The 14,864-nt window shown below is 46.0% G+C and overlaps 1 protein-coding gene across 2 annotated transcripts in view; it reads left to right on the top strand.

Annotated features, from left to right (window-relative positions):
• Hlf (HLF transcription factor, PAR bZIP family member) overlaps positions 1-14,864 on the top strand; it is a 57,310-nt gene that overhangs the window by 16,913 nt on the left and 25,533 nt on the right. The gene's annotated exons all lie outside the window — the stretch shown is intronic.

Below are 14,864 nucleotides of genomic sequence, written 5' to 3'. Positions count from 1 at the left end.
CAAAGAATGAAGAACTTGGAGTCAGCCGATCCAGGCTTGGCAGCCGCTTTGGCAGGATGACGGTGTGTTTTTGGACAGGTGATCACTGCTCTCAGGGCCCCAGCGTTCTGGTCTGTGAAATGCAGGTGCAGGTTTTAGCTTTGTGATTCTGTGTGCTTAGACTCCTCTGAACTGTGACACTAATAGTCACATTTGGAAAAACAAACAAACAAACAAACAAAAAAAGAACCAAACAAACAAAAAGAACAATTTCTTAAAAGCTTCTTGGAGTCATGGTGCCAGGAAATGGCTTGAGAACCTGACAGCCTGCCGCTCCTCAGAGTCGATGGTGTTTAAAAACTGAAGCTTTAGTGCCAGGCATTTGACACCATTTGAGGTGGGGAGACAATTAAAGTGGGTTAAAAAAACAACCTCCATTCTGGATGAAAACCACTGGTTTCTTAAACATTCCAAAGCTACTCCGAACCTCAGTTATCTGTCTGGAATCGTTGCTCCAAGGGTTGGCTACGTCAGCAGTGGTTCACCAGCCAGACAGCTTACAAGGTGGAGGCGGGATGGAGAGTGCCCTCAAGGTCCTCAGCTACCTCTTTTGATGGCAGTTTTCCCATCTGGGCTTCAGCTGCTCTTTGGTGTGTCTGGAGGCAGGTTTCTAGGACCGGTCATGGTGGTAAGTTTCATCTCACAGCCTGGAATGTTATCTTAAAAGATTCGGAGGCTCAGCCTGGATCAGTGGAAGGAAAGAGTTCTGGGATTAATTAGCAAGGTCTGCCATGCTTAGGTGTGGCAGTACTAGTGCCAGGTATTTGCAGTCCTCCTCCCCACCCCCCCAGCAGGTTGGGAAGATCCTCTAGGTCATGTCCCCTCCACTGGGCAGCAGATCAAGGACTTAGGCCAGTGTTGTTTCCGGTGTCCTGGAAAAAAAAAAAATGTTTTCCAAGCCTCCAGCAGGTTCTGTTTTATTCTCTAGGGGAGGTTTATTCTAGTTAAGTGAGCAGAGAGAATGGAAGAAAGGAAGTCTGTTGATTCTGCTCCACAGTCACAAGACAGGAGCTGCAAGGTCAAGAAAGTTGGAAATTCAACCGTGGAATTCTATGGAAACTCCAGTGAAGACCAGGCAAGGTGCCCCCTGGCCCAGCAAAGGCCACCACAGACCACAGAGCTTGCCTGCCTCTGGCCAGAAGGTCATGGCTACAAATTCCCTGGACACTGGTCCTTTGGTAGGCAATAAATCATACACTCCACATCCAATGGCCCTGGAGAATTTGCCAGTTCATTTAAAATTGAGGATACCTTTCAGTTATTCATGCTGATGGAACAGAGCATCTGAGGTCTGTTGTTTCTCTCCAGTTTTGGAATGTGATTTATACTTTTATACTGTTGATCTGCTTTCCCGGTGATGTTTGAGCATTTCAGATTTTTCTTTTTTTTTTTTTTTTGAGAACAGTGGAGGGGGTGAGAAGTGCTTTTTTGCAGCTCTCAGTGTGTTCTCATAGCCAGCCAAATGTCTCCGAGCCTCCTCACTTTAAGCCCATGAATGGTACCATTGGAATCCTAACACCTACCTTGTATTGCATTCTTACTATGTGATCCCTGGGATCCTGGTAACTGCGCGCAAAGCGGGATGTATATTCAGGAGGATGTTGGGCAGTGTTGGGAGAAGGGACTGAAGGCTAAACATTGTCTGTGAAGAATCCACTGAAGACCTCACAGAGTGGAGAGTAGCCCTGACTTCCTTTGTTCCTGCTACTTCCTGTTATTTTCCAATGACTGCACTTGCTTTCTGCATACAATTAACTTTCAATTATCCTGAGCCTGATTAGTCAGTTTGCAGATTAACTAAGGTGAGGGCTCACCTGGGTCTGCGAGGTGCACTTCAACTCAGTTGCTCTTGCTGATTAATTAGTTGGTTATGGCTGATTGCCTGCTCTAGGATTCTGAAACTCTGGGACTGGGCTACTTACAGCAGAGGAGGGTGGTCAAGGGGAACTTTGTCCACGACCTTTCACTTTCTTCAGCCGGAGGTTTTCACTGGTCATGGAAAGCTCTGAATTCTCCAGCCCAGTTCCTCAGAGGTCCAGACGTTCCCCGGGGATCCTGCTCTTGGTCCACCACCCCATCTTTTATTTCCCACTTTCCAAACTGGGAAATCTACGTTGGCCATGGGGAGCTGTGAATGTGGAAGTCGTTGTGATTAGAAACCTAACCTGCTGAAAGTAGGCCCAGGACTCAGCGATGGGCACTGCCAGCCCCCTCTTCCTCCTCAGGCTGTAAACCTCCTCTCTCCACACACGTAGACTGACAGCCCCCATCACTAAGCATTGGGTCCCAGCAGAGGTCTGCGGAAGTTAAGACCCTGGTGGCAATGGGGACAGGGGCTGCCTACAAATGCAGGCTCCTCGAGGTCCCGATCTACCCAAGGTGATTGTTTAGGATGCTTGTGATTGGATATCATTGTTGTCCTAGGTGACCTGAGTCCCTGTGGGGTGAGAAGGCAGATGTGTGTAAGCTGGCCACACCTTACACAAGGTCAGAATAAACCCTGTAACCTGGCGTCAAGCTCTCAACACATCTGGGTTTGGGCAACAGATACCTTGAGTCTTAGTAGATCCCACACCTTGAGAAAGTGTCCACTAAGGATTTAGAAAGAGGGGACATATACACATCACATTTGATGGGGTTCTGTGGGTTGCCTTTACTGCTCAAGCAGCACCTGCTGGACTTGTCTTCCTCTTGGGGTTCTCATTTTACATTTCCCAGACCTTGGCACCTTGGGTTCAGCGTCCGTCACCTCTTTCTAGCCAGGCCCGTAGATTTCTTTGGTCCTTCATGTTTTCCCAGGGCTGTCAGTGTGTATGTACAGTCTAGAGATCACATTTTATTAACACAAAGAAATCTGCTTGGGCTGCCTGGTTTTGCAGTCACGTGGAGAGAAATGTGTTTCCTTGGTCCGCCAGCCTGCAGCTCTCTGTGCAAAATACAGCAGAGAGCTGGGCACTGGGCCAAGCTTACATTTCACTTCGGAACACACTTTCGAATCACTCCTTGGCAGAACATCCCTGGCGGTGTCTATTTGGGGAGTAAGTTAGAGAAGTGTTGTTTTTCTCTTATGAGTGTGTCGGGAGATAGGACCTTTAGAACGTGTTTTACTTTTCCCATCCTCACATCTTCAGGGTGCCCAGATATCTATATGATCCATCCAAAAGGCAGAAACAGCAGGAGAAAGAGAGGCCTCTTTTGTCCCCGGCTGCCCTGCAAAATCAGTAAACATGGCCGACACTGCCTGGGCTGGAAAAACTTAGGCCAGGGTAACAACATCAAAAGCTAAATTCTGCAACTCCGGGGGCAAAGGGGCTCCTCTCCCAGATAAAACAAGATTGTTGTCCAAATCTTTCATTCCAAAAGATCTGAGACTTCCCTACGGTTGGACCTCGGCCAGTCAGCGAAGGAAGGAACTCCAGCAAGCCTTTGGAATGGTAAATGCTATGAAAATAAACAAACAGACCTCTTCCATCCCCTTCTCCCTCCCTTGTCTATTTTTATTTCTTTCCCCCCGTTGTTCTCCAGCACGCTGCAGTACCCCACCTGCTCTACACTGCCCCTTTCCCCACCTCCATATTCTCCGGGACCACGTTCACTAGTCTGCCTTCAATACAACAAAACGCCTAACTTCGAAACTGAGGAATCAGAAGAAAGGAAGTCTAATTTGAGTAATCTTCCTCGGTTGCCTCTTGCTCTCTTCTTGTAAAGTGACAACCTGAAGCCGAACTTGTGTCTGAACGATGAAGTTGGTTTTGGAATTTTAAATCTCCTTTAAGAAAGGTCAGAATGGCTAAAAGACATTCGCTGGCATAGTATGGTCCTCTCTATTCCCTAATGAGGTAGACCCCTCTCTGTGAAAAGAAACTCTGTCTTTGCCCTCACCCCCACGCAGATGCTACGTAAGGATTTCTCAAGGGCCAAGCTCTCATTCTAACAATTGAAACTTGGGAAGGGTGCGCTTTGTGTTGGTACTGTGTGTCCAAGCAGCCACTGATGGGGACCTAGAGAATCTTCCTTGGCAGATGCCTGTGTCTGGCTGCTGTTTCCTAGGCCAAGTAGCCCCTGGGAGCCACCCGCCGCCCCTCTCCTCTCCTCTCCTAGAGGATGCCTAGACTCTCAGGGCCAGGCTGCAGCTTCTTGCTGGTGCAGCTCCCGGTGAAGCCTTTGCTTTCCTTTCAGAAGGCAGGTGCCAGAGACCCATCCGCCCGCCTGGAAACCTGTTGGTAATTAGCTTTAAAAGTAATGCCAGGCTTCACACATGGCTGCTGGGTGTGTTAACTCAGTGGGGAGAAACGAGATTGCTGCTTCACAGAATAAATAAGCGCCGTGGCCATCGCTTTAGTCAGGGTTAAGTCAGGTTACCCGGGAGATGATGTCACCTTGCGCCTTCCACGAGATCTGCAAGTGTTGAGGAAGAGGGGAAGGAAGTTCAGAGATCCATTCAGAGCCACGCCCCCTTCCCTTCATCTGTGAGACTGGGACATTTTTAAGTCTTACTTTCTCTTTGAGGAGACTGGAGACTGAACCACAGTTCCTTACGTTCTGAGCATATACTTTACCACTGAGAGGCACCCTCAAACCTGTCACATTGTTGGTGGGGGCAGGTGGAGAGAGTACTTGACAAAATCTCCAAGAGAGGAAGGGAGTCAGTGACTTGTCAACATCAAGAGTCACTTCTCCACTGTGAATGTGTGGATTTATCTTCTCAGGGTACTTGGCCTGGTAAATGAATACCCAGCTAGTTACTGTTTGCCACTTAGGGAAAGACCATTGACCTCTATCCCACTTAGGGAGTGTTTGGGGAATGTAATTTCATTTCACAAGTAACAATGTATATCTTTGGAACATTGTAACAATAAGACAGTTATTCTTCAGACAGAGCCTGGACTAAGAGAATCGCTCATTAAGGTTGTAGGACAAGGATTGTGTCCTGCCTCTTACCAATGTTAAACTGGAAGCTTGCAGGATTTTTGTCTTTTTATAAGAAAAGGTTTGTGGAAACTGATCTCCTAGACTCCCGAAGCTCTCTATACTTCATAATGAGACCGTGTCAATCTTTTGATGAGGTTTTTGTTGCTAACTCCTCAGCACATGTCTGCCACCAGAATTGGTAGCCGGGAATAAGTAGGTGAATGAGTGAAGGATACATCAAAGACCCCTGCTTTTGTTAGAAATGGCTTTACATGGATGTTTGTGCCAGTAGAAATTTTTTTTCCAACACAGTAGGTGTTTACAAAAGGTCCTGATGGTGCAGTGAGCCACTAGGTACACCTTAGCCAGTGGGTCTTGGAGGAGGTCAAGTATAGTCTCCCAATGCAATGACAGGCCCTAGGATCCTTCACGCATGCCACTTTCATGATCTGCTTTTGTTACATGTCATTATCTTCTGATTGATTGTATAAACAGGCAAGAAAGAAGGAACCTTTGAGAGTAGAGAATTCAGTGTTTGCAAATCCAGGTGGCTATCCAACTCCAGTTCGCTACCTTTTAATCACAGAGACATGTCTGGAAGTCAGCCGCTCCACCTGCATGTGCCCAGATCCCCTGTTAAGAGTTCTTAGAACCCACCCAACAAGTTCTTAGTTGGGATTTAACTGGGCAAGTAGACTGAGTGGGCTGAGGGAAGAGGATGTACTTTTTTTTTTTTTTTAAGTAATTATCTACCAAGGGCTAAGAAAATGGCCTAATTGGTAAAGTGCTTGCTTTACAAGCATTAGGACCTGAGATCAAATTCCCTACTACCCACATAAAAAGCTGATGTAGCCACACACACACACACACACACACACACACACACACACACACACCATCAAGTTAAACTTCTTTGATTAATAGATAAAGGCAAGCACTTCTCTATAGACATGCTAATTGCAGCTTCTTTGTGTGTAGGGTTTGACTGGTTTACAAAATGGTGAGTCTCTCCACACCATCCAACAGTTGACACTGAAACAAACAGGCTTTCACAATTAGCTGTGGCCACTACTCCAGTGTCACCTAGGTGAAAGGGTTAGCTGCTTCTTTCAGATGTCCTCAGTACTCCCTGCCTCCATCCTCAGCCTGCCAGCCCATCCCATGGGGCCATGCCAGTGAGTGGAATGTGAGTCTCTGGCAGCAGCTGGAGTTATTCATCCTTCCCACGTTCATGGGTTCATCCATATGTTAAGGAGAGGAATGGCCCTCCCATCCTGCCAGGTCGAGGTAGCAGAGTTCTTTAGATTAAGTACTGCAAAACATTTATCCACTCACTATTATAGTCACGTGGGAATCCGACTACAGGTCAGGCCTTAAGAACTTCTATTTTCGCTAAAGAAACATTTCCTTTTTCAGACCAAACTGTGATGATTCCACATCTGTTTTCTTAAGTTTTAATCTCTTCTAGAAGTGCCCTTCCGTTTTTAATCACTAAACATGCCTGATTTTAGCCTAGTTTGTGGAATTCTGCATTCCCTTTGTCTATACTGTGTCAGGGGGCAAGAGACTGATTGGCCTGGGCTGCTTCTGTGCGCCACTCTGGGATGCAGGGAGGTTATGTCTTGAACAATATGGAGAGACCCCCTTCTCAGTAGCCAGAGAAGCAGACAGGTAAATAAGCAGAGCCACCTTAACAGAAGGGCTCAATGCAGACTCGAGACACAAGGAAGGCAGTGGAAGCTTTACCAGATAATAGCCGGTCATCATCATGTTCCATTGATGGGGATAGAGTTTTCCTTTTCACTCCTACCTGGGAAACCCTTACTCTGCCGAGAAGCTGTGTACCCTCTACTCCAAATTTCAACCTTCTATCAGGCAGGAGGTAGTAAAGAAACAGCTCCCTAGTTACTAACCTCTTCTTCTGTGTTTATGATAGTTCGGGCACCAGGCTACACAGTTTTATATGTGTTATTTCATTAAACTCCAAAGCCACCCCTGGGTATTACTAGTGTTAGCATTTAGATTGTTACTGATATTGCTGTCCTTTTGCAGATGAGACCCAGAGAAAGTGAGCAGAATGGTAGAGAGAGCAGTCAGCTGGCAGGGCTGGGACAAGACGCAGTGCCACCATCTGGTGTTGGGGCTCTATGTTAGGTGGCTGCGGCCTCCTCCACTGTTCAGGAGAGGGCTCTCTGCCCACAGGAGCTAGCAGAATGTCGGGAGCCATTGGTGCACCTGTGTCCGTGGTATGGCATGGTTGCTACCAGGTTCTAGGATCCTGAATGTGGAGGGACAGAAGAGAAGAAGGATGTTTGGATCTGGCAGCATCTCTCGAGTCCTAGGCTCTCTTCAACCAGCAACCAGGGAATCTAATTTTAAAGGACAGCCAGACCAGCTTGCAAAACACAAGGTTTATGTTTAAATCATGATGGTTTAGTTTAAAAGTGAATCCTGTGCTTTCGTATGACTTGCAAAACCTCAGTTCCTTCTGACATAATAGTGGCAGAGATGTACCGGGGTGAAGAACTTGACTTGGCAATCAAGCAGTATGTAGGAATGGCCGAGGGGGAGTTAGGAATGTGGAATGATGTCGGGCCTCTGAGGCCACTGGTGCCCGGCTCCCAGCATAGTCAAACAAGTCACAGCCCACACTGCCCAGTGCTGCAGATGACATATGGATATAGTCAAGAGAGCCTCCATCTTTCATGAATAGGTTTCTCTCATATGGACACATGCATGTATGTCCTTAGCGAGACACGTGCATAAATACCTGGCTATGTTGGGCATCAACTGTGGGTTTAGCCCTCGGTGAGATCTGGCAGGGAGACAGAGGCACTTTTTCAATATTCCTGTCCATCTATTCCCCTGGGATATACCTGGTGAGGGTTTTTTTTTTTCAGATACACACACAGGAAGTAGCTTCTTCAGAGATGCTTACGGGAGGAAGCACAGGGCATACAGCCTCACTTAGTAAATATTAGTTTCCTTCCTCTTCCTGTGTGTAAGGCAAGTTGTACAAGCAAGTGAGGCTTGGACAACTCAGAATGCAAAAATAGCTCTGCCTGTGAGGATGTGGCCTCTTTTCCCCGGGTGTGGACCAGATGTCAGGCTGCCTGGTGAGGACTCGGGGAATGTGACAGCTTTCCTCGGCAGGCCCTCAGTGCTTCTCTCCAGATGGAAGCCTCCCTTCCCATGTGATTTGTGGATCTGGAAAAAAAAAAAAAAAAAACCAAGAGCCAAAAAGACAGTTCGGGAGTCTTGCTCTTTATCCAATGCGTGTGTGGATATATGGATTTCAGGTATCACCTTCAAGTCAGAGACGTGGCCATCACATCATTTCCCCAGTTGCTTAGTGACAGTAAAAAATGAATGGAAGCCTAGGGACTATGGATATTCATTTTGAGCTGCTTACATTTGGTTCTGACCTCACGTTTATTCAGAGCCAACTGTTTACGGTGCACTGAGCTGGGTGCCTACAGTTGAGATAGAGGGGAGATGCCATCCTTTGAGCTGCTAAAGCCTGTGAGTTGCAAAGGAGACAAATCATTGTGACTGGAGTGTGATAAGAGGGAAGGAAGATATGAATGATAATGTCTGCACAGGTGGAAGAGGGAATAGCAGAGATGATCCTCAATTCCGCCCTCAATGTGGTGAAGAAGAAGAGAAAAGAGAATGTATGTGTCGACAGGAAGGATTTCTGGCTGAATGGGTTTTATGAGACTTACTGAGATTTTCCTAACAGGCATTAACAGTGTACCAGTAATGTGTAGAGAAAAATAGCCAACTCGCACCAGTGAATCACAGGCAAGAACCACTCAGAGTGTTATAGGACAGAGGACGTGGGTCAGAAAAGAAAAGAGTGGTGGTGAATACACTCCACCTGACTGGCTCTTCTTCCCCGGATGAAGGAAGAGTTCGTGGCATAGAGTGGGGCCTGTGTTAGCACTCCTCGGGTGCCAACCCATGTGTCTCCAACATGGTGTGTTTAAAGAAGATGTTGGGAGGTCAGAGGCGGCATAATTGATATGATTTAGAAGTTGCTGTGGCAACACACCCACTTCTAGGGAGTCAGTGTCTGTGAAGGCAGGCAAGCTTGTGGCTTTTGCCCTGGACTCTCCTGAGCCCTCCTATCTCCTGCTCTGGGCCAAAGGTCTGGACAAATTCAAAAGGACAAATGCCCCACGTGGCTCACTGCAGCCAGTCTTTGTAAAACTGACCCTGGAACAAGATAAGGAGACGGTTAGCAAACCAGCTAGGAGGTTATAGGGAAACGTGAGGGGGAGAGGGAACCCTAGCCGGCTTGCCAACTCTTCAGGATGCATCTCCCCATATTGGAAAGCCTGGAGTAGCCTGTGGATTTCCATGAAAAACAAACGCATATGGCCTCCATGAGTGTACACTGCCTTTGTTATAAGCAGTAGCACGGAATGCTTCAAGGACATAAGTAAAATAGACTTTCAAGTGGCAGAAAGATTTGGGTTAATGAAAAATTGGCTGTGATAAGTTTCAAAGACCTCGGTGCTTGCCTCTGCTGCGCCACCTTCTGACGAATCCTTGTACAACGTGGTTGAAGGCAAGCTTTGGTTTGCCAGCCCCTGAAGCAGAGGCTCCTTTGGCCACTTTAGTAGTTCATAAAGTTGGCCTCACAGGAGAATAACTAACTAGTGGCGATTCTTGACATTTTTTAAATTTTTAAATATTCCATTAAAAAAGTACTGCAGGATAGTTCTTAAAGTCAGAACTATACAGCAATATAGCTTAAGTTCTTACAGCCTATTTCCAGATTGGCTTCCAATCGTCTCTTGCATGCTCTTGCAGAGAGTTCCTTTGCCTTTGTAAGCATATATATATATATATGTGTGTGTGTAGGTGTGGGTGTGTATATCGTGTGTTTGGGGACATGAAAATATATGTATATATACTTATATGTACCTGGCACGTGCTGTTGCACAACTTGCCTTTTTAATATATGTTGGAGAACTACCCTTATTAGCACATAGAGATCTGCCAGCTTCATGGAGTCCCGTTGTCTGGGTGTTTTGTGGTTCATCATTGCTTCTAGGCATTCGGTTTCTTCCACAGATGCCGTCGTTCACGTCTGTGGTAGACCTAAAATTTAATTCCTAGATGTGGAAATGCTGGATGGGAATGTGTATGCTCTGAGGAAGAGAACCAATTCACACTCCCACTGGAAGCATGTAAGAAAGCTCTTTCCTCTTTCATTGAAAAGAGAAATCAGAGAGCCCAGGCCACATTTTCGGATCTTCTGATTGAGCTGGGAGGGTGCTGGACGTCAGCATTACCTAAGTGTTCCCTGGAGCCTTGTAACAAGATGGAGAATATGAGCCATGAGTAGAGAGTAAGGATAGTTACTTGGTCATGCCCTTTGGAATCCAAAAAGCAAGACTTCATGAGCTGTTGTGAATTGGGAGAAACAGAATGATGTATTTCTTCTGAAATTCCTGTTACACAAGATATCCCCATTTAGACAGACATGGCATTAAATGAATCTCTATCCATAAACATGGTATATTGAAGCAACAAGGACCAGAGAAATGCTGCCTAGGTTCTGTTGGATACTTTCCTCTCTGTTGTAACTATTTAGTAACAATGAATTTTTTTCTTTGTACAGTCTCTTAAGAAAAAGTCATGGCCTCAGATTCCTTAGAAGTAGCTAGTTTGCAGATAGTAAATGTTAACACTGTTTGCTTTTATTGCAATATGAAGTGTCCCAGGTTGATGCAAAGCTTACCACCTTCAGAAATTCAAAGTCTCTTGCTTGGGTAACTCAAAACATTGAGAGACACAGAAACTGTCAGCCACCGGAAGACTCATACTAGTTACTGTCTCCTGTGCAGTCTGTTTCAGACAAACATCACCAGCCTTCAGTTCTTTGGTCCTGTCCTTTGAGGCTGTACCATCTCATTCTCTCCGGGGAGTCTGTTCTCTGAGCTGCTCTGAAGCCCCTTCCTGCTCCCTCTCTCCCTCACAGTGCACACTTCACACACACACACACACACACACACACACACACACACACACACACACACAGAGAGAGAGAGAGAGAGAGAGAGAGAGAGAGAGAGAGAGAGAGAGAGAGAGAGAGAGAGAGAGAGACCATTCATCTTCACCTAATAGCATTTCTTCCTTTTGCCTTTCCTTTGTCAGCACTGGGGATTAAACCAGAGCATCCCACCTGACAGACAAACCCACTCCTTTGTCACTGAGCTGTATCACCTGCACACTTTTATTATTACTTTTTTAGAGACAGATCCTCACCAAGTTGCCAAGGCTGGCCTTAAGCTTGTTATGTGGCTCAACCTGGCCTTGAGCTTCTGATCTTCCTGCTTTAGACTTCTGAATAAAAGAATGGCTGGTGTTCTAGGCATGAGAATAGCTGGCATTATAAGCACAAGAATGGCTGGTGTTATAAGCATGAGATGGTGTTATAAGTTGGTGTTATGGGCATGAGCCCCCATTCTTTTTCATTCTGAGGGAACTTCCTCCTGCCCCCTCCTACCTAGGGTTTTCCTAGTGTTCTACTTTCTTTTCTGTTGTTGTAAGGAACCTTTCCAAAAGCAACTTCAGGGAAGAAAGGGTTTATTTAGCTTACAATTCCAAGTTTTAGACCATCACAGCAGGGGAGTCAAGGCAGGAACTTCAGGCATCATATCCACAGCCAGGAGCAGAGAGAAAATAAACATGTGGATTCTTGCTTGCTCGGCTGCTTCATCTAGCCTTCTCCTGTCTTCTCTAGTTTAGGACCCCCTGCCTAGGGAAGTGTGCTGCGCACATTCATGGCAGGTCTTCCTTCACCAATTAACAATCAAGACAACCCCTACAGACATGCACACAGGCCAACCTGGTCTAGACAATTCCTTAGTAAGACTGTGGTCCTGTGTGCTTCTTGGTCATGCCAAGTTAGTAGTAAAGTAACCATGAAGCTCAGAATAGCCTTAAAAATGGTTTTCTCTCCATTCAACTCATTCCCACGATTAGGTTAAGATTGATTTTGATAGGGGGTTTTGTGTAGGAAGCATACACCAAATAGAGTGTTACTTGTCAACATACTGGCATGACAACAGCATTTGGAAGCTCTGGGATGCTCTTGGTCCATGAAAATGTAAAGACGTAAAGACTAACATGGGACTTCTTTTTGGTGCACAGTCCTGATGGGCATGAGCTAGAGGAGCTGAAAGGGAGCCACAGCATTGTTGATCCAACTGCTTGGTGATGACTCAATGCTGCGTTTCTGTTTACCAAGATGCATACAGACCTCACCTTGTGTCTGTGAAAGAGAAAAGCAGCTTTTGTCCCATGAAGGTTTCTGCACAGACTACATTATTCAGAAGCCAGATGGGTTCAGTTTGACTAATCTTAGTGCAAGCTGGGAAATTTCAACTGAAATAACACATTTCTAAGAAATTGTCTGGGGCGGAATATTGTTCTCATGTATGTATAAGAGAGTGGCATGGCTATAGGGCAAAGCTGAACTACTGCATGCTTAGATATATGTAGGAGGAGTTGCCTGTACCCCTCTTTCCTTTTGCATATTAAGAAGAGATTTAAGAAGCCCCCTCATTTTTTTTCTTGCTTGCTGTATCAATGGCTGTTATACAGTTTTCCTCTGATGAAAGACTTGAATTTATTTGCAAAGTCCAAGTAGACCTTTCTCCAAATCTTGGCTTGCATGTGAATGTAAAAATCAGCTCTTTCGTGACTGTTGATTCAGATTACAGGTATCTGTAATAGACATGTGGCTCTAGAATATGCCCTTCCCTACTGCCCCAGGGACTGACGATGGAGCTGTAGCTTTTCCATGATGTCCCCACTGCTCTGAAGAATACACTTATCCAGGTACATACCAGTTAGCACAAGAAGACTTGGGCATTGAATTCATGCATGACACTAACCTGCCCATCAGTGAGGGCAGAGGCTGGTAGCATTGGAGAGAGTGTTCACCTTGAGATCTTGGAAACATGAAATTCATTTTGTTTAGGCACCAGGTGGCCCTGTGGAATTAACTCGGTTTGTCCTCTGAGATTCATATTCCTGACTAAGCATATCACCAAACGCTACCCCTGGAACTCCCCCCACCTAACTACACATGTTCCATAGTCTTTCAGAATTATCAATGACAAATATATAGTGAGGGAATGGCCATTATTCTGTGGTATTTTCACAGCCTAGGAGGCAGATGGCCCTGAGAGTAGACCACAGAGGATGTCTACAGGCATTTCACTTGCCATTCTTCTTCTTCCATAACATCATTCTCCAGACCTAGATAGAAAAACACAAAAAAAGATGGAGTAGCACCATGAGGCCATAGGTTTATTAGGCAGTAAAAAGAGGCACCTTTATCAAGCTAGGGTTTTCAGCCTTGGGAGCACCTCTCTGGGTTTCCCCACAGAGATACAGACACCTGACACCCCGAGATCCCTGCGTCATGCGGGAGCCATGTGAGCGTTGCTTGAAGGAAATTGTCTGGCATTGGCTGTTTGTGTTAGTACTATCTTTGATGGGCTTGGGTGTGTGGGAGTGGAGGTACAGGAAGAAAGGACTTTGGAGTTAGCCTTAACTTTGAATATAGCCTCTTTCAACACACCATTTAAGCTTCAGCAAAGGACTTAATTCGTTCAGTTACATTGTTTGTCTGGTTGGCTTTGTTTTTGTTTTTGTTTTTTTAAAGACAGAATCTGGCTACTAGCCCAGACTGGCCTTGAACTTGCCACCCTCTTGTCTCCACTTCCCAGTGCGGGGGTTATATCGGCTTGAACTGTTTCTTACTTGTTTAATGGAGGTGATATGGCCACTGCTTACTTAGAGGCCTGGTAACTGCTCATGAGTGAGCGAAGTGTAGTGAGGAGGATCTCTCTTTGGTCAGCCCCATTTCTGTTTTGTGAAAAAGCTGGTAGCCTTTTCTAAGTATACTGCTCTGTGTCCCCAATTCTGCCTGTCCCTGAGGGGTCAGTGTCCCTTCCCCAGGATCTTTTCTTTCACTTTCTTGCTGCTGTGTGTTCTCTCCTGGAGAGACCTCAAGATCAGCACATCTGTAACCAGTTAACACAGCTCTTTAGACACCTAAATCTACCCAGAACACTGCGGTGCATGGCCTCAAGGCTGCTCCATCAGGCGTCCACAGGCAGATGGGGCCACCAGACTCTGCCTCATCCTCTGAATGTTTTTACCTTTCGTATTCCCTCACCAATGAATGATAACACCGCCTGTCCATGTAGCCACGTGACCATCACCCTCTCCTTCTCCTCTTCCTATGCAGCTGGCTGAAACTCATCCTTATCCCACATCAGTAATGAGGCTTCTGCCCCTGGTGTGTGTGGACCCTCACCTATTCTGGTTTTCTTCTAACCCTCCCCCCATGCAATAGCCACATCCATCTTCTAGAAAAGAATCATGTCGGTGATGCTCTTGTTCCAGTCTCTCCAGCTGGCCCCCATTTCCTGGATGGTGAAATCTGACCATCTCTAACTATTCTTGGCTCTCAGTCCACACTCCTTGCCCCAGAACTCCAGCTGTCCCCCAACTGGTGTGTGACTTCTTCTGTGTCTGGAATCTTCATGTGTTCGGTTCCTTTCCCCTTGCTCTTCATCTGTTTACTTTCTGGCCAGTTTCCAGAACTTGGCCTAGCATAGATGCCAGCTCCCTTTGAAAAGTGTTTCCTAATGTCCTGTACTCCCTCCAAAGAGAGAGATTAATAAGCAACCTTTCAACTGTAACCTTTGGCTCTTTGGACAGAGTTCTTTCAATCACTTAACACCCTGTACTCTAATCATCTGTGTACTTAGCAGTCTCCATAGCAGACTGCATGTTCATAGAGTTTAGATTTCCTTTTTATGTTTTCAGAACCCAGTCCACAATAGGCACCCAATAAAAGTATATAAAGCAAACACATTTTT

Source organism: Onychomys torridus, chromosome 8 (assembly GCF_903995425.1).
Source record: "Onychomys torridus chromosome 8, mOncTor1.1, whole genome shotgun sequence".
Classification (NCBI taxonomy): domain Eukaryota; kingdom Metazoa; phylum Chordata; class Mammalia; order Rodentia; family Cricetidae; genus Onychomys; species Onychomys torridus.
Note: the sequence above shows the minus strand (reverse complement) of the source record. Positions and strands in the feature narration are given on the sequence as shown.